Raw genomic sequence first — 13128 nt, 5'->3', positions numbered from 1 at the left:
GGCCTTTTTTATATCAAACACTGTCTTTTCGTGAAGAGTACCTTCACGCCACTTGCTCGGTCAAAATTGGGATATCTCAATGAAAAACTTCTTTTTTTTTTTTTTTTGACAGGTGAAAAAGTGTGAAAATGCTCACAGCACCTGGTATTCCCAGGCGGTCTCCCATCCAAGTACTAACCAGGCCCAACCCTGCTTGGCTTCCGAGATCAGACGAGATCGGGCTGGTCCAGGGTGGTATGGCCGTGAGCGAAATGTTCCAGGTCAAAACGGCCTTTTTTATATCAAACACTGTCTTTTCGTGAAGAGTACCTTCACGCCACTTGCTCGGTCAAAATTGGGATATCTCAATGAAAAACTTCTTTTTTTTTTTTTTTTGACAGGTGAAAAAGTGTGAAAATGCTCACAGCACCTGGTATTCCCAGGCGGTCTCCCATCCAAGTACTAACCAGGCCCAACCCTGCTTGGCTTCCGAGATCAGACGAGATCGGGCTGGTCCAGGGTGGTATGGCCGTGAGCGAAATGTTCCAGGTCAAAACTCGTATAAATTGCTTTTTTTGCATCAAACACTGTCTTTTCGTGAAGAGTACCTTCACGCCACTTGCTCGGTCAAAATTGGGATATCTCAATGAAAAACTTCTTTTTTTTTTTTTTTTTTTTTTTTTTGACAGGTGAAAAAGTGTGAAAATGCTCACAGCACCTGGTATTCCCAGGCGGTCTCCCATCCAAGTACTAACCAGGCCCAACCCTGCTTGGCTTCCGAGATCAGACGAGATCGGGCTGGTCCAGGGTGGTATGGCCGTGAGCGAAATGTTCCAGGTCAAAACGGCCTTTTTTATATCAAACACTGTCTTTTCGTGAAGAGTACCTTCACGCCACTTGCTCGGTCAAAATTGGGATATCTCAATGAAAAACTTCTTTTTTTTTTTTTTTTGACAGGTGAAAAAGTGTGAAAATGCTCACAGCACCTGGTATTCCCAGGCGGTCTCCCATCCAAGTACTAACCAGGCCCAACCCTGCTTGGCTTCCGAGATCAGACGAGATCGGGCTGGTCCAGGGTGGTATGGCCGTGAGCGAAATGTTCCAGGTCAAAACGGCCTTTTTTATATCAAACACTGTCTTTTCGTGAAGAGTACCTTCACGCCACTTGCTCGGTCAAAATTGGGATATCTCAATGAAAAACTTCTTTTTTTTTTTTTTTTGACAGGTGAAAAAGTGTGAAAATGCTCACAGCACCTGGTATTCCCAGGCGGTCTCCCATCCAAGTACTAACCAGGCCCAACCCTGCTTGGCTTCCGAGATCAGACGAGATCGGGCTGGTCCAGGGTGGTATGGCCGTGAGCGAAATGTTCCAGGTCAAAACTTGTATAAATTGCTTTTTTTGCATCAAACACTGTCTTTTCGTGAAGAGTACCTTCGCGCCACTTGCTCGGTCAAAATTGGGATATCTCAATGAAAAACTTCTTTTTTTTTTTTTTTTTTTTTTTTTGACAGGTGAAAAAGTGTGAAAATGCTCACAGCACCTGGTATTCCCAGGCGGTCTCCCATCCAAGTACTAACCAGGCCCAACCCTGCTTGGCTTCCGAGATCAGACGAGATCGGGCTGGTCCAGGGTGGTATGGCCGTGAGCGAAATGTTCCAGGTCAAAACGGCCTTTTTTATATCAAACACTGTCTTTTCGTGAAGAGTACCTTCACGCCACTTGCTCGGTCAAAATTGGGATATCTCAATGAAAAACTTCTTTTTTTTTTTTTTTTGACAGGTGAAAAAGTGTGAAAATGCTCACAGCACCTGGTATTCCCAGGCGGTCTCCCATCCAAGTACTAACCAGGCCCAACCCTGCTTGGCTTCCGAGATCAGACGAGATCGGGCTGGTCCAGGGTGGTATGGCCGTGAGCGAAATGTTCCAGGTCAAAACGGCCTTTTTTTATATCAAACACTGTCTTTTCGTGAAGAGTACCTTCACGCCACTTGCTCGGTCAAAATTGGGATATCTCAATGAAAAACTTCTTTTTTTTTTTTTTTTGACAGGTGAAAAAGTGTGAAAATGCTCACAGCACCTGGTATTCCCAGGCGGTCTCCCATCCAAGTACTAACCAGGCCCAACCCTGCTTGGCTTCCGAGATCAGACGAGATCGGGCTGGTCCAGGGTGGTATGGCCGTGAGCGAAATGTTCCAGGTCAAAACGGCCTTTTTTATATCAAACACTGTCTTTTCGTGAAGAGTACCTTCACGCCACTTGCTCGGTCAAAATTGGGATATCTCAATGAAAAACTTCTTTTTTTTTTTTTTTTGACAGGTGAAAAAGTGTGAAAATGCTCACAGCACCTGGTATTCCCAGGCGGTCTCCCATCCAAGTACTAACCAGGCCCAACCCTGCTTGGCTTCCGAGATCAGACGAGATCGGGCTGGTCCAGGGTGGTATGGCCGTGAGCGAAATGTTCCAGGTCAAAACTCGTATAAATTGCTTTTTTTGCATCAAACACTGTCTTTTCGTGAAGAGTACCTTCGCGCCACTTGCTCGGTCAAAATTGGGATATCTCAATGAAAAACTTCTTTTTTTTTTTTTTTTTTTTTTTTTGACAGGTGAAAAAGTGTGAAAATGCTCACAGCACCTGGTATTCCCAGGCGGTCTCCCATCCAAGTACTAACCAGGCCCAACCCTGCTTGGCTTCCGAGATCAGACGAGATCGGGCTGGTCCAGGGTGGTATGGCCGTGAGCGAAATGTTCCAGGTCAAAACGGCCTTTTTTATATCAAACACTGTCTTTTCGTGAAGAGTACCTTCACGCCACTTGCTCGGTCAAAATTGGGATATCTCAATGAAAAACTTCTTTTTTTTTTTTTTTTGACAGGTGAAAAAGTGTGAAAATGCTCACAGCACCTGGTATTCCCAGGCGGTCTCCCATCCAAGTACTAACCAGGCCCAACCCTGCTTGGCTTCCGAGATCAGACGAGATCGGGCTGGTCCAGGGTGGTATGGCCGTGAGCGAAATGTTCCAGGTCAAAACGGCCTTTTTTTATATCAAACACTGTCTTTTCGTGAAGAGTACCTTCACGCCACTTGCTCGGTCAAAATTGGGATATCTCAATGAAAAACTTCTTTTTTTTTTTTTTTTGACAGGTGAAAAAGTGTGAAAATGCTCACAGCACCTGGTATTCCCAGGCGGTCTCCCATCCAAGTACTAACCAGGCCCAACCCTGCTTGGCTTCCGAGATCAGACGAGATCGGGCTGGTCCAGGGTGGTATGGCCGTGAGCGAAATGTTCCAGGTCAAAACTCGTATAAATTGCTTTTTTTGCATCAAACACTGTCTTTTCGTGAAGAGTACCTTCACGCCACTTGCTCGGTCAAAATTGGGATATCTCAATGAAAAACTTCTTTTTTTTTTTTTTTTTTTTTTTTTTGACAGGTGAAAAAGTGTGAAAATGCTCACAGCACCTGGTATTCCCAGGCGGTCTCCCATCCAAGTACTAACCAGGCCCAACCCTGCTTGGCTTCCGAGATCAGACGAGATCGGGCTGGTCCAGGGTGGTATGGCCGTGAGCGAAATGTTCCAGGTCAAAACGGCCTTTTTTATATCAAACACTGTCTTTTCGTGAAGAGTACCTTCACGCCACTTGCTCGGTCAAAATTGGGATATCTCAATGAAAAACTTCTTTTTTTTTTTTTTTTGACAGGTGAAAAAGTGTGAAAATGCTCACAGCACCTGGTATTCCCAGGCGGTCTCCCATCCAAGTACTAACCAGGCCCAACCCTGCTTGGCTTCCGAGATCAGACGAGATCGGGCTGGTCCAGGGTGGTATGGCCGTGAGCGAAATGTTCCAGGTCAAAACGGCCTTTTTTATATCAAACACTGTCTTTTCGTGAAGAGTACCTTCACGCCACTTGCTCGGTCAAAATTGGGATATCTCAATGAAAAACTTCTTTTTTTTTTTTTTTTGACAGGTGAAAAAGTGTGAAAATGCTCACAGCACCTGGTATTCCCAGGCGGTCTCCCATCCAAGTACTAACCAGGCCCAACCCTGCTTGGCTTCCGAGATCAGACGAGATCGGGCTGGTCCAGGGTGGTATGGCCGTGAGCGAAATGTTCCAGGTCAAAACTCGTATAAATTGCTTTTTTTGCATCAAACACTGTCTTTTCGTGAAGAGTACCTTCGCGCCACTTGCTCGGTCAAAATTGGGATATCTCAATGAAAAACTTCTTTTTTTTTTTTTTTTTTTTTTTTTGACAGGTGAAAAAGTGTGAAAATGCTCACAGCACCTGGTATTCCCAGGCGGTCTCCCATCCAAGTACTAACCAGGCCCAACCCTGCTTGGCTTCCGAGATCAGACGAGATCGGGCTGGTCCAGGGTGGTATGGCCGTGAGCGAAATGTTCCAGGTCAAAACGGCCTTTTTTATATCAAACACTGTCTTTTCGTGAAGAGTACCTTCACGCCACTTGCTCGGTCAAAATTGGGATATCTCAATGAAAAACTTCTTTTTTTTTTTTTTTTGACAGGTGAAAAAGTGTGAAAATGCTCACAGCACCTGGTATTCCCAGGCGGTCTCCCATCCAAGTACTAACCAGGCCCAACCCTGCTTGGCTTCCGAGATCAGACGAGATCGGGCTGGTCCAGGGTGGTATGGCCGTGAGCGAAATGTTCCAGGTCAAAACGGCCTTTTTTATATCAAACACTGTCTTTTCGTGAAGAGTACCTTCACGCCACTTGCTCGGTCAAAATTGGGATATCTCAATGAAAAACTTCTTTTTTTTTTTTTTTTGACAGGTGAAAAAGTGTGAAAATGCTCACAGCACCTGGTATTCCCAGGCGGTCTCCCATCCAAGTACTAACCAGGCCCAACCCTGCTTGGCTTCCGAGATCAGACGAGATCGGGCTGGTCCAGGGTGGTATGGCCGTGAGCGAAATGTTCCAGGTCAAAACGGCCTTTTTTATATCAAACACTGTCTTTTCGTGAAGAGTACCTTCACGCCACTTGCTCGGTCAAAATTGGGATATCTCAATGAAAAACTTCTTTTTTTTTTTTTTTTGACAGGTGAAAAAGTGTGAAAATGCTCACAGCACCTGGTATTCCCAGGCGGTCTCCCATCCAAGTACTAACCAGGCCCAACCCTGCTTGGCTTCCGAGATCAGACGAGATCGGGCTGGTCCAGGGTGGTATGGCCGTGAGCGAAATGTTCCAGGTCAAAACGGCCTTTTTTATATCAAACACTGTCTTTTCGTGAAGAGTACCTTCACGCCACTTGCTCGGTCAAAATTGGGATATCTCAATGAAAAACTTCTTTTTTTTTTTTTTTTTTTTTTTTTTGACAGGTGAAAAAGTGTGAAAATGCTCACAGCACCTGGTATTCCCAGGCGGTCTCCCATCCAAGTACTAACCAGGCCCAACCCTGCTTGGCTTCCGAGATCAGACGAGATCGGGCTGGTCCAGGGTGGTATGGCCGTGAGCGAAATGTTCCAGGTCAAAACTCGTATAAATTGCTTTTTTTGCATCAAACACTGTCTTTTCGTGAAGAGTACCTTCACGCCACTTGCTCGGTCAAAATTGGGATATCTCAATGAAAAACTTCTTTTTTTTTTTTTTTTTTTTTTTTTTGACAGGTGAAAAAGTGTGAAAATGCTCACAGCACCTGGTATTCCCAGGCGGTCTCCCATCCAAGTACTAACCAGGCCCAACCCTGCTTGGCTTCCGAGATCAGACGAGATCGGGCTGGTCCAGGGTGGTATGGCCGTGAGCGAAATGTTCCAGGTCAAAACGGCCTTTTTTATATCAAACACTGTCTTTTCGTGAAGAGTACCTTCACGCCACTTGCTCGGTCAAAATTGGGATATCTCAATGAAAAACTTCTTTTTTTTTTTTTTTTGACAGGTGAAAAAGTGTGAAAATGCTCACAGCACCTGGTATTCCCAGGCGGTCTCCCATCCAAGTACTAACCAGGCCCAACCCTGCTTGGCTTCCGAGATCAGACGAGATCGGGCTGGTCCAGGGTGGTATGGCCGTGAGCGAAATGTTCCAGGTCAAAACTCGTATAAATTGCTTTTTTTGCATCAAACACTGTCTTTTCGTGAAGAGTACCTTCACGCCACTTGCTCGGTCAAAATTGGGATATCTCAATGAAAAACTTCTTTTTTTTTTTTTTTTTTTTTTTTTTTGACAGGTGAAAAAGTGTGAAAATGCTCACAGCACCTGGTATTCCCAGGCGGTCTCCCATCCAAGTACTAACCAGGCCCAACCCTGCTTGGCTTCCGAGATCAGACGAGATCGGGCTGGTCCAGGGTGGTATGGCCGTGAGCGAAATGTTCCAGGTCAAAACGGCCTTTTTTATATCAAACACTGTCTTTTCGTGAAGAGTACCTTCACGCCACTTGCTCGGTCAAAATTGGGATATCTCAATGAAAAACTTCTTTTTTTTTTTTTTTTTTTTTTTTTGACAGGTGAAAAAGTGTGAAAATGCTCACAGCACCTGGTATTCCCAGGCGGTCTCCCATCCAAGTACTAACCAGGCCCAACCCTGCTTGGCTTCCGAGATCAGACGAGATCGGGCTGGTCCAGGGTGGTATGGCCGTGAGCGAAATGTTCCAGGTCAAAACGGCCTTTTTTATATCAAACACTGTCTTTTCGTGAAGAGTACCTTCACGCCACTTGCTCGGTCAAAATTGGGATATCTCAATGAAAAACTTCTTTTTTTTTTTTTTTTGACAGGTGAAAAAGTGTGAAAATGCTCACAGCACCTGGTATTCCCAGGCGGTCTCCCATCCAAGTACTAACCAGGCCCAACCCTGCTTGGCTTCCGAGATCAGACGAGATCGGGCTGGTCCAGGGTGGTATGGCCGTGAGCGAAATGTTCCAGGTCAAAACGGCCTTTTTTATATCAAACACTGTCTTTTCGTGAAGAGTACCTTCACGCCACTTGCTCGGTCAAAATTGGGATATCTCAATGAAAAACTTCTTTTTTTTTTTTTTTTTTTTTTTTTTGACAGGTGAAAAAGTGTGAAAATGCTCACAGCACCTGGTATTCCCAGGCGGTCTCCCATCCAAGTACTAACCAGGCCCAACCCTGCTTGGCTTCCGAGATCAGACGAGATCGGGCTGGTCCAGGGTGGTATGGCCGTGAGCGAAATGTTCCAGGTCAAAACTCGTATAAATGGCTTTTTTTTGCATCAAACACTGTCTTTTCGTGAAGAGTACCTTCACGCCACTTGCTCGGTCAAAATTGGGATATCTCAATGAAAAACTTTTTTTTTTTTTTTTTTTTTTTTTGACAGGTGAAAAAGTGTGAAAATGCTCACAGCACCTGGTATTCCCAGGCGGTCTCCCATCCAAGTACTAACCAGGCCCAACCCTGCTTGGCTTCCGAGATCAGACGAGATCGGGCTGGTCCAGGGTGGTATGGCCGTGAGCGAAATGTTCCAGGTCAAAACGGCCTTTTTTATATCAAACACTGTCTTTTCGTGAAGAGTACCTTCACGCCACTTGCTCGGTCAAAATTGGGATATCTCAATGAAAAACTTCTTTTTTTTTTTTTTTTTTTTTTTTTTGACAGGTGAAAAAGTGTGAAAATGCTCACAGCACCTGGTATTCCCAGGCGGTCTCCCATCCAAGTACTAACCAGGCCCAACCCTGCTTGGCTTCCGAGATCAGACGAGATCGGGCTGGTCCAGGGTGGTATGGCCGTGAGCGAAATGTTCCAGGTCAAAACGGCCTTTTTTATATCAAACACTGTCTTTTCGTGAAGAGTACCTTCACGCCACTTGCTCGGTCAAAATTGGGATATCTCAATGAAAAACTTCTTTTTTTTTTTTTTTTGACAGGTGAAAAAGTGTGAAAATGCTCACAGCACCTGGTATTCCCAGGCGGTCTCCCATCCAAGTACTAACCAGGCCCAACCCTGCTTGGCTTCCGAGATCAGACGAGATCGGGCTGGTCCAGGGTGGTATGGCCGTGAGCGAAATGTTCCAGGTCAAAACGGCCTTTTTTATATCAAACACTGTCTTTTCGTGAAGAGTACCTTCACGCCACTTGCTCGGTCAAAATTGGGATATCTCAATGAAAAACTTCTTTTTTTTTTTTTTTTGACAGGTGAAAAAGTGTGAAAATGCTCACAGCACCTGGTATTCCCAGGCGGTCTCCCATCCAAGTACTAACCAGGCCCAACCCTGCTTGGCTTCCGAGATCAGACGAGATCGGGCTGGTCCAGGGTGGTATGGCCGTGAGCGAAATGTTCCAGGTCAAAACTCGTATAAATTGCTTTTTTTGCATCAAACACTGTCTTTTCGTGAAGAGTACCTTCACGCCACTTGCTCGGTCAAAATTGGGATATCTCAATGAAAAACTTCTTTTTTTTTTTTTTTTTTTTTTTTTTGACAGGTGAAAAAGTGTGAAAATGCTCACAGCACCTGGTATTCCCAGGCGGTCTCCCATCCAAGTACTAACCAGGCCCAACCCTGCTTGGCTTCCGAGATCAGACGAGATCGGGCTGGTCCAGGGTGGTATGGCCGTGAGCGAAATGTTCCAGGTCAAAACGGCCTTTTTTATATCAAACACTGTCTTTTCGTGAAGAGTACCTTCACGCCACTTGCTCGGTCAAAATTGGGATATCTCAATGAAAAACTTCTTTTTTTTTTTTTTTTGACAGGTGAAAAAGTGTGAAAATGCTCACAGCACCTGGTATTCCCAGGCGGTCTCCCATCCAAGTACTAACCAGGCCCAACCCTGCTTGGCTTCCGAGATCAGACGAGATCGGGCTGGTCCAGGGTGGTATGGCCGTGAGCGAAATGTTCCAGGTCAAAACTCGTATAAATTGCTTTTTTTGCATCAAACACTGTCTTTTCGTGAAGAGTACCTTCACGCCACTTGCTCGGTCAAAATTGGGATATCTCAATGAAAAACTTCTTTTTTTTTTTTTTTTTTTTTTTTTTGACAGGTGAAAAAGTGTGAAAATGCTCACAGCACCTGGTATTCCCAGGCGGTCTCCCATCCAAGTACTAACCAGGCCCAACCCTGCTTGGCTTCCGAGATCAGACGAGATCGGGCTGGTCCAGGGTGGTATGGCCGTGAGCGAAATGTTCCAGGTCAAAACGGCCTTTTTTATATCAAACACTGTCTTTTCGTGAAGAGTACCTTCACGCCACTTGCTCGGTCAAAATTGGGATATCTCAATGAAAAACTTCTTTTTTTTTTTTTTTTTTTTTTTTTGACAGGTGAAAAAGTGTGAAAATGCTCACAGCACCTGGTATTCCCAGGCGGTCTCCCATCCAAGTACTAACCAGGCCCAACCCTGCTTGGCTTCCGAGATCAGACGAGATCGGGCTGGTCCAGGGTGGTATGGCCGTGAGCGAAATGTTCCAGGTCAAAACGGCCTTTTTTATATCAAACACTGTCTTTTCGTGAAGAGTACCTTCACGCCACTTGCTCGGTCAAAATTGGGATATCTCAATGAAAAACTTCTTTTTTTTTTTTTTTTGACAGGTGAAAAAGTGTGAAAATGCTCACAGCACCTGGTATTCCCAGGCGGTCTCCCATCCAAGTACTAACCAGGCCCAACCCTGCTTGGCTTCCGAGATCAGACGAGATCGGGCTGGTCCAGGGTGGTATGGCCGTGAGCGAAATGTTCCAGGTCAAAACGGCCTTTTTTATATCAAACACTGTCTTTTCGTGAAGAGTACCTTCACGCCACTTGCTCGGTCAAAATTGGGATATCTCAATGAAAAACTTCTTTTTTTTTTTTTTTTTTTTTTTTTTTGACAGGTGAAAAAGTGTGAAAATGCTCACAGCACCTGGTATTCCCAGGCGGTCTCCCATCCAAGTACTAACCAGGCCCAACCCTGCTTGGCTTCCGAGATCAGACGAGATCGGGCTGGTCCAGGGTGGTATGGCCGTGAGCGAAATGTTCCAGGTCAAAACTCGTATAAATGGCTTTTTTTTGCATCAAACACTGTCTTTTCGTGAAGAGTACCTTCACGCCACTTGCTCGGTCAAAATTGGGATATCTCAATGAAAAACTTTTTTTTTTTTTTTTTTTTTTTTTTGACAGGTGAAAAAGTGTGAAAATGCTCACAGCACCTGGTATTCCCAGGCGGTCTCCCATCCAAGTACTAACCAGGCCCAACCCTGCTTGGCTTCCGAGATCAGACGAGATCGGGCTGGTCCAGGGTGGTATGGCCGTGAGCGAAATGTTCCAGGTCAAAACGGCCTTTTTTATATCAAACACTGTCTTTTCGTGAAGAGTACCTTCACGCCACTTGCTCGGTCAAAATTGGGATATCTCAATGAAAAACTTCTTTTTTTTTTTTTTTTTTTTTTTTTGACAGGTGAAAAAGTGTGAAAATGCTCACAGCACCTGGTATTCCCAGGCGGTCTCCCATCCAAGTACTAACCAGGCCCAACCCTGCTTGGCTTCCGAGATCAGACGAGATCGGGCTGGTCCAGGGTGGTATGGCCGTGAGCGAAATGTTCCAGGTCAAAACGGCCTTTTTTATATCAAACACTGTCTTTTCGTGAAGAGTACCTTCACGCCACTTGCTCGGTCAAAATTGGGATATCTCAATGAAAAACTTCTTTTTTTTTTTTTTTTGACAGGTGAAAAAGTGTGAAAATGCTCACAGCACCTGGTATTCCCAGGCGGTCTCCCATCCAAGTACTAACCAGGCCCAACCCTGCTTGGCTTCCGAGATCAGACGAGATCGGGCTGGTCCAGGGTGGTATGGCCGTGAGCGAAATGTTCCAGGTCAAAACGGCCTTTTTTATATCAAACACTGTCTTTTCGTGAAGAGTACCTTCACGCCACTTGCTCGGTCAAAATTGGGATATCTCAATGAAAAACTTCTTTTTTTTTTTTTTTTGACAGGTGAAAAAGTGTGAAAATGCTCACAGCACCTGGTATTCCCAGGCGGTCTCCCATCCAAGTACTAACCAGGCCCAACCCTGCTTGGCTTCCGAGATCAGACGAGATCGGGCTGGTCCAGGGTGGTATGGCCGTGAGCGAAATGTTCCAGGTCAAAACTCGTATAAATTGCTTTTTTTGCATCAAACACTGTCTTTTCGTGAAGAGTACCTTCACGCCACTTGCTCGGTCAAAATTGGGATATCTCAATGAAAAACTTCTTTTTTTTTTTTTTTTTTTTTTTTTTGACAGGTGAAAAAGTGTGAAAATGCTCACAGCACCTGGTATTCCCAGGCGGTCTCCCATCCAAGTACTAACCAGGCCCAACCCTGCTTGGCTTCCGAGATCAGACGAGATCGGGCTGGTCCAGGGTGGTATGGCCGTGAGCGAAATGTTCCAGGTCAAAACGGCCTTTTTTATATCAAACACTGTCTTTTCGTGAAGAGTACCTTCACGCCACTTGCTCGGTCAAAATTGGGATATCTCAATGAAAAACTTCTTTTTTTTTTTTTTTTGACAGGTGAAAAAGTGTGAAAATGCTCACAGCACCTGGTATTCCCAGGCGGTCTCCCATCCAAGTACTAACCAGGCCCAACCCTGCTTGGCTTCCGAGATCAGACGAGATCGGGCTGGTCCAGGGTGGTATGGCCGTGAGCGAAATGTTCCAGGTCAAAACGGCCTTTTTTATATCAAACACTGTCTTTTCGTGAAGAGTACCTTCACGCCACTTGCTCGGTCAAAATTGGGATATCTCAATGAAAAACTTCTTTTTTTTTTTTTTTTTTTTTTTTTTTGACAGGTGAAAAAGTGTGAAAATGCTCACAGCACCTGGTATTCCCAGGCGGTCTCCCATCCAAGTACTAACCAGGCCCAACCCTGCTTGGCTTCCGAGATCAGACGAGATCGGGCTGGTCCAGGGTGGTATGGCCGTGAGCGAAATGTTCCAGGTCAAAACTCGTATAAATGGCTTTTTTTTTGCATCAAACACTGTCTTTTCGTGAAGAGTACCTTCACGCCACTTGCTCGGTCAAAATTGGGATATCTCAATGAAAAACTTTTTTTTTTTTTTTTTTTTTTTTTTGACAGGTGAAAAAGTGTGAAAATGCTCACAGCACCTGGTATTCCCAGGCGGTCTCCCATCCAAGTACTAACCAGGCCCAACCCTGCTTGGCTTCCGAGATCAGACGAGATCGGGCTGGTCCAGGGTGGTATGGCCGTGAGCGAAATGTTCCAGGTCAAAACGGCCTTTTTTATATCAAACACTGTCTTTTCGTGAAGAGTACCTTCACGCCACTTGCTCGGTCAAAATTGGGATATCTCAATGAAAAACTTCTTTTTTTTTTTTTTTTTTTTTTTTTTGACAGGTGAAAAAGTGTGAAAATGCTCACAGCACCTGGTATTCCCAGGCGGTCTCCCATCCAAGTACTAACCAGGCCCAACCCTGCTTGGCTTCCGAGATCAGACGAGATCGGGCTGGTCCAGGGTGGTATGGCCGTGAGCGAAATGTTCCAGGTCAAAACGGCCTTTTTTATATCAAACACTGTCTTTTCGTGAGTACCTTCACGCCACTTGCTCGGTCAAAATTGGGATATCTCAATGAAAAACTTCTTTTTTTTTTTTTTTTGACAGGTGAAAAAGTGTGAAAATGCTCACAGCACCTGGTATTCCCAGGCGGTCTCCCATCCAAGTACTAACCAGGCCCAACCCTGCTTGGCTTCCGAGATCAGACGAGATCGGGCTGGTCCAGGGTGGTATGGCCGTGAGCGAAATGTTCCAGGTCAAAACGGCCTTTTTTATATCAAACACTGTCTTTTCGTGAAGAGTACCTTCACGCCACTTGCTCGGTCAAAATTGGGATATCTCAATGAAAAACTTCTTTTTTTTTTTTTTTGACAGGTGAAAAGTGTGAAAATGCTCACAGCACCTGGTATTCCCAGGCGGTCTCCCATCCAAGTACTAACCAGGCCCAACCCTGCTTGGCTTCCGAGATCAGACGAGATCGGGCTGGTCCAGGGTGGTATGGCCGTGAGCGAAATGTTCCAGGTCAAAACTCGTATAAATTGCTTTTTTTGCATCAAACACTGTCTTTTCGTGAAGAGTACCTTCACGCCACTTGCTCGGTCAAAATTGGGATATCTCAATGAAAAATTCTTTTTTTTTTTTTTTTTTTTTTTTTTTGACAGGTGAAAAAGTGTGAAAATGCTCACAGCACCTGGTATTCCCAGGCGGTCTCCCATCCAAGTAC

General features: G+C 45.1%; 47 non-coding genes across 47 annotated transcripts; all 47 read right to left on the bottom strand.

The window, feature by feature from the left end:
- Positions 1 to 129: 129 nt before the first annotated feature.
- On the bottom strand, positions 130 to 248 carry LOC140379768 (5S ribosomal RNA). Its single transcript, XR_011930702.1, has one exon. It is a non-coding gene; the product is annotated as a 5S ribosomal RNA (ribosomal RNA).
- Positions 249 to 397: 149 nt separating this feature from the next.
- On the bottom strand, positions 398 to 516 carry LOC140379767 (5S ribosomal RNA). Its single transcript, XR_011930701.1, has one exon. It is a non-coding gene; the product is annotated as a 5S ribosomal RNA (ribosomal RNA).
- Positions 517 to 685: 169 nt separating this feature from the next.
- On the bottom strand, positions 686 to 804 carry LOC140379766 (5S ribosomal RNA). Its single transcript, XR_011930700.1, has one exon. It is a non-coding gene; the product is annotated as a 5S ribosomal RNA (ribosomal RNA).
- Positions 805 to 953: 149 nt separating this feature from the next.
- Positions 954 to 1072, bottom strand: LOC140379764 (5S ribosomal RNA). The gene has a single exon (XR_011930698.1). It is a non-coding gene; the product is annotated as a 5S ribosomal RNA (ribosomal RNA).
- Positions 1073 to 1221: 149 nt separating this feature from the next.
- LOC140379763 (5S ribosomal RNA) lies at positions 1222 to 1340 on the bottom strand. Its single transcript, XR_011930697.1, has one exon. It is a non-coding gene; the product is annotated as a 5S ribosomal RNA (ribosomal RNA).
- A 168-nt stretch (positions 1341 to 1508) lies between these two features.
- On the bottom strand, positions 1509 to 1627 carry LOC140379762 (5S ribosomal RNA). Its single transcript, XR_011930696.1, has one exon. It is a non-coding gene; the product is annotated as a 5S ribosomal RNA (ribosomal RNA).
- A 149-nt stretch (positions 1628 to 1776) lies between these two features.
- On the bottom strand, positions 1777 to 1895 carry LOC140379761 (5S ribosomal RNA). Its single transcript, XR_011930695.1, has one exon. It is a non-coding gene; the product is annotated as a 5S ribosomal RNA (ribosomal RNA).
- A 150-nt stretch (positions 1896 to 2045) lies between these two features.
- Positions 2046 to 2164, bottom strand: LOC140379760 (5S ribosomal RNA). The gene has a single exon (XR_011930694.1). It is a non-coding gene; the product is annotated as a 5S ribosomal RNA (ribosomal RNA).
- A 149-nt stretch (positions 2165 to 2313) lies between these two features.
- LOC140379759 (5S ribosomal RNA) lies at positions 2314 to 2432 on the bottom strand. Its single transcript, XR_011930693.1, has one exon. It is a non-coding gene; the product is annotated as a 5S ribosomal RNA (ribosomal RNA).
- A 168-nt stretch (positions 2433 to 2600) lies between these two features.
- On the bottom strand, positions 2601 to 2719 carry LOC140379758 (5S ribosomal RNA). Its single transcript, XR_011930692.1, has one exon. It is a non-coding gene; the product is annotated as a 5S ribosomal RNA (ribosomal RNA).
- Positions 2720 to 2868: 149 nt separating this feature from the next.
- Positions 2869 to 2987, bottom strand: LOC140379757 (5S ribosomal RNA). The gene has a single exon (XR_011930691.1). It is a non-coding gene; the product is annotated as a 5S ribosomal RNA (ribosomal RNA).
- Positions 2988 to 3137: 150 nt separating this feature from the next.
- LOC140379756 (5S ribosomal RNA) lies at positions 3138 to 3256 on the bottom strand. The gene has a single exon (XR_011930690.1). It is a non-coding gene; the product is annotated as a 5S ribosomal RNA (ribosomal RNA).
- A 169-nt stretch (positions 3257 to 3425) lies between these two features.
- On the bottom strand, positions 3426 to 3544 carry LOC140379755 (5S ribosomal RNA). Its single transcript, XR_011930689.1, has one exon. It is a non-coding gene; the product is annotated as a 5S ribosomal RNA (ribosomal RNA).
- A 149-nt stretch (positions 3545 to 3693) lies between these two features.
- Positions 3694 to 3812, bottom strand: LOC140379753 (5S ribosomal RNA). The gene has a single exon (XR_011930687.1). It is a non-coding gene; the product is annotated as a 5S ribosomal RNA (ribosomal RNA).
- A 149-nt stretch (positions 3813 to 3961) lies between these two features.
- On the bottom strand, positions 3962 to 4080 carry LOC140379752 (5S ribosomal RNA). The gene has a single exon (XR_011930686.1). It is a non-coding gene; the product is annotated as a 5S ribosomal RNA (ribosomal RNA).
- Positions 4081 to 4248: 168 nt separating this feature from the next.
- On the bottom strand, positions 4249 to 4367 carry LOC140379751 (5S ribosomal RNA). The gene has a single exon (XR_011930685.1). It is a non-coding gene; the product is annotated as a 5S ribosomal RNA (ribosomal RNA).
- Positions 4368 to 4516: 149 nt separating this feature from the next.
- Positions 4517 to 4635, bottom strand: LOC140379750 (5S ribosomal RNA). The gene has a single exon (XR_011930684.1). It is a non-coding gene; the product is annotated as a 5S ribosomal RNA (ribosomal RNA).
- A 149-nt stretch (positions 4636 to 4784) lies between these two features.
- On the bottom strand, positions 4785 to 4903 carry LOC140379749 (5S ribosomal RNA). Its single transcript, XR_011930683.1, has one exon. It is a non-coding gene; the product is annotated as a 5S ribosomal RNA (ribosomal RNA).
- Positions 4904 to 5052: 149 nt separating this feature from the next.
- LOC140379748 (5S ribosomal RNA) lies at positions 5053 to 5171 on the bottom strand. The gene has a single exon (XR_011930682.1). It is a non-coding gene; the product is annotated as a 5S ribosomal RNA (ribosomal RNA).
- Positions 5172 to 5330: 159 nt separating this feature from the next.
- Positions 5331 to 5449, bottom strand: LOC140379747 (5S ribosomal RNA). The gene has a single exon (XR_011930681.1). It is a non-coding gene; the product is annotated as a 5S ribosomal RNA (ribosomal RNA).
- A 169-nt stretch (positions 5450 to 5618) lies between these two features.
- On the bottom strand, positions 5619 to 5737 carry LOC140379746 (5S ribosomal RNA). Its single transcript, XR_011930680.1, has one exon. It is a non-coding gene; the product is annotated as a 5S ribosomal RNA (ribosomal RNA).
- A 149-nt stretch (positions 5738 to 5886) lies between these two features.
- LOC140379745 (5S ribosomal RNA) lies at positions 5887 to 6005 on the bottom strand. Its single transcript, XR_011930679.1, has one exon. It is a non-coding gene; the product is annotated as a 5S ribosomal RNA (ribosomal RNA).
- Positions 6006 to 6175: 170 nt separating this feature from the next.
- On the bottom strand, positions 6176 to 6294 carry LOC140379744 (5S ribosomal RNA). Its single transcript, XR_011930678.1, has one exon. It is a non-coding gene; the product is annotated as a 5S ribosomal RNA (ribosomal RNA).
- Positions 6295 to 6452: 158 nt separating this feature from the next.
- LOC140379742 (5S ribosomal RNA) lies at positions 6453 to 6571 on the bottom strand. The gene has a single exon (XR_011930676.1). It is a non-coding gene; the product is annotated as a 5S ribosomal RNA (ribosomal RNA).
- A 149-nt stretch (positions 6572 to 6720) lies between these two features.
- Positions 6721 to 6839, bottom strand: LOC140379741 (5S ribosomal RNA). The gene has a single exon (XR_011930675.1). It is a non-coding gene; the product is annotated as a 5S ribosomal RNA (ribosomal RNA).
- Positions 6840 to 6998: 159 nt separating this feature from the next.
- Positions 6999 to 7117, bottom strand: LOC140379740 (5S ribosomal RNA). Its single transcript, XR_011930674.1, has one exon. It is a non-coding gene; the product is annotated as a 5S ribosomal RNA (ribosomal RNA).
- A 166-nt stretch (positions 7118 to 7283) lies between these two features.
- On the bottom strand, positions 7284 to 7402 carry LOC140379739 (5S ribosomal RNA). Its single transcript, XR_011930673.1, has one exon. It is a non-coding gene; the product is annotated as a 5S ribosomal RNA (ribosomal RNA).
- Positions 7403 to 7561: 159 nt separating this feature from the next.
- Positions 7562 to 7680, bottom strand: LOC140379738 (5S ribosomal RNA). Its single transcript, XR_011930672.1, has one exon. It is a non-coding gene; the product is annotated as a 5S ribosomal RNA (ribosomal RNA).
- A 149-nt stretch (positions 7681 to 7829) lies between these two features.
- LOC140379737 (5S ribosomal RNA) lies at positions 7830 to 7948 on the bottom strand. The gene has a single exon (XR_011930671.1). It is a non-coding gene; the product is annotated as a 5S ribosomal RNA (ribosomal RNA).
- Positions 7949 to 8097: 149 nt separating this feature from the next.
- On the bottom strand, positions 8098 to 8216 carry LOC140379736 (5S ribosomal RNA). The gene has a single exon (XR_011930670.1). It is a non-coding gene; the product is annotated as a 5S ribosomal RNA (ribosomal RNA).
- A 169-nt stretch (positions 8217 to 8385) lies between these two features.
- LOC140379735 (5S ribosomal RNA) lies at positions 8386 to 8504 on the bottom strand. The gene has a single exon (XR_011930669.1). It is a non-coding gene; the product is annotated as a 5S ribosomal RNA (ribosomal RNA).
- A 149-nt stretch (positions 8505 to 8653) lies between these two features.
- LOC140379734 (5S ribosomal RNA) lies at positions 8654 to 8772 on the bottom strand. Its single transcript, XR_011930668.1, has one exon. It is a non-coding gene; the product is annotated as a 5S ribosomal RNA (ribosomal RNA).
- A 169-nt stretch (positions 8773 to 8941) lies between these two features.
- On the bottom strand, positions 8942 to 9060 carry LOC140379727 (5S ribosomal RNA). Its single transcript, XR_011930662.1, has one exon. It is a non-coding gene; the product is annotated as a 5S ribosomal RNA (ribosomal RNA).
- Positions 9061 to 9218: 158 nt separating this feature from the next.
- LOC140379715 (5S ribosomal RNA) lies at positions 9219 to 9337 on the bottom strand. The gene has a single exon (XR_011930650.1). It is a non-coding gene; the product is annotated as a 5S ribosomal RNA (ribosomal RNA).
- Positions 9338 to 9486: 149 nt separating this feature from the next.
- On the bottom strand, positions 9487 to 9605 carry LOC140379704 (5S ribosomal RNA). Its single transcript, XR_011930639.1, has one exon. It is a non-coding gene; the product is annotated as a 5S ribosomal RNA (ribosomal RNA).
- A 160-nt stretch (positions 9606 to 9765) lies between these two features.
- On the bottom strand, positions 9766 to 9884 carry LOC140379692 (5S ribosomal RNA). The gene has a single exon (XR_011930628.1). It is a non-coding gene; the product is annotated as a 5S ribosomal RNA (ribosomal RNA).
- Positions 9885 to 10051: 167 nt separating this feature from the next.
- On the bottom strand, positions 10052 to 10170 carry LOC140379681 (5S ribosomal RNA). Its single transcript, XR_011930617.1, has one exon. It is a non-coding gene; the product is annotated as a 5S ribosomal RNA (ribosomal RNA).
- Positions 10171 to 10328: 158 nt separating this feature from the next.
- On the bottom strand, positions 10329 to 10447 carry LOC140379669 (5S ribosomal RNA). Its single transcript, XR_011930606.1, has one exon. It is a non-coding gene; the product is annotated as a 5S ribosomal RNA (ribosomal RNA).
- Positions 10448 to 10596: 149 nt separating this feature from the next.
- LOC140379658 (5S ribosomal RNA) lies at positions 10597 to 10715 on the bottom strand. Its single transcript, XR_011930595.1, has one exon. It is a non-coding gene; the product is annotated as a 5S ribosomal RNA (ribosomal RNA).
- A 149-nt stretch (positions 10716 to 10864) lies between these two features.
- On the bottom strand, positions 10865 to 10983 carry LOC140379646 (5S ribosomal RNA). Its single transcript, XR_011930584.1, has one exon. It is a non-coding gene; the product is annotated as a 5S ribosomal RNA (ribosomal RNA).
- A 169-nt stretch (positions 10984 to 11152) lies between these two features.
- On the bottom strand, positions 11153 to 11271 carry LOC140379633 (5S ribosomal RNA). The gene has a single exon (XR_011930573.1). It is a non-coding gene; the product is annotated as a 5S ribosomal RNA (ribosomal RNA).
- Positions 11272 to 11420: 149 nt separating this feature from the next.
- LOC140379621 (5S ribosomal RNA) lies at positions 11421 to 11539 on the bottom strand. The gene has a single exon (XR_011930562.1). It is a non-coding gene; the product is annotated as a 5S ribosomal RNA (ribosomal RNA).
- Positions 11540 to 11699: 160 nt separating this feature from the next.
- Positions 11700 to 11818, bottom strand: LOC140379610 (5S ribosomal RNA). The gene has a single exon (XR_011930551.1). It is a non-coding gene; the product is annotated as a 5S ribosomal RNA (ribosomal RNA).
- Positions 11819 to 11986: 168 nt separating this feature from the next.
- Positions 11987 to 12105, bottom strand: LOC140379765 (5S ribosomal RNA). The gene has a single exon (XR_011930699.1). It is a non-coding gene; the product is annotated as a 5S ribosomal RNA (ribosomal RNA).
- A 159-nt stretch (positions 12106 to 12264) lies between these two features.
- Positions 12265 to 12383, bottom strand: LOC140379754 (5S ribosomal RNA). The gene has a single exon (XR_011930688.1). It is a non-coding gene; the product is annotated as a 5S ribosomal RNA (ribosomal RNA).
- A 146-nt stretch (positions 12384 to 12529) lies between these two features.
- Positions 12530 to 12648, bottom strand: LOC140379743 (5S ribosomal RNA). The gene has a single exon (XR_011930677.1). It is a non-coding gene; the product is annotated as a 5S ribosomal RNA (ribosomal RNA).
- A 147-nt stretch (positions 12649 to 12795) lies between these two features.
- Positions 12796 to 12914, bottom strand: LOC140379721 (5S ribosomal RNA). Its single transcript, XR_011930656.1, has one exon. It is a non-coding gene; the product is annotated as a 5S ribosomal RNA (ribosomal RNA).
- Between the last annotated feature and the right edge of the window lie 214 nt (positions 12915 to 13128).

Source organism: Eucyclogobius newberryi, unplaced genomic scaffold (assembly GCF_026437365.1).
Source record: "Eucyclogobius newberryi isolate DKJ021-1_F unplaced genomic scaffold, fEucNew1.0.hap1 SCAF_432, whole genome shotgun sequence".
Classification (NCBI taxonomy): domain Eukaryota; kingdom Metazoa; phylum Chordata; class Actinopteri; order Gobiiformes; family Gobiidae; genus Eucyclogobius; species Eucyclogobius newberryi.
Note: the sequence above shows the minus strand (reverse complement) of the source record. Positions and strands in the feature narration are given on the sequence as shown.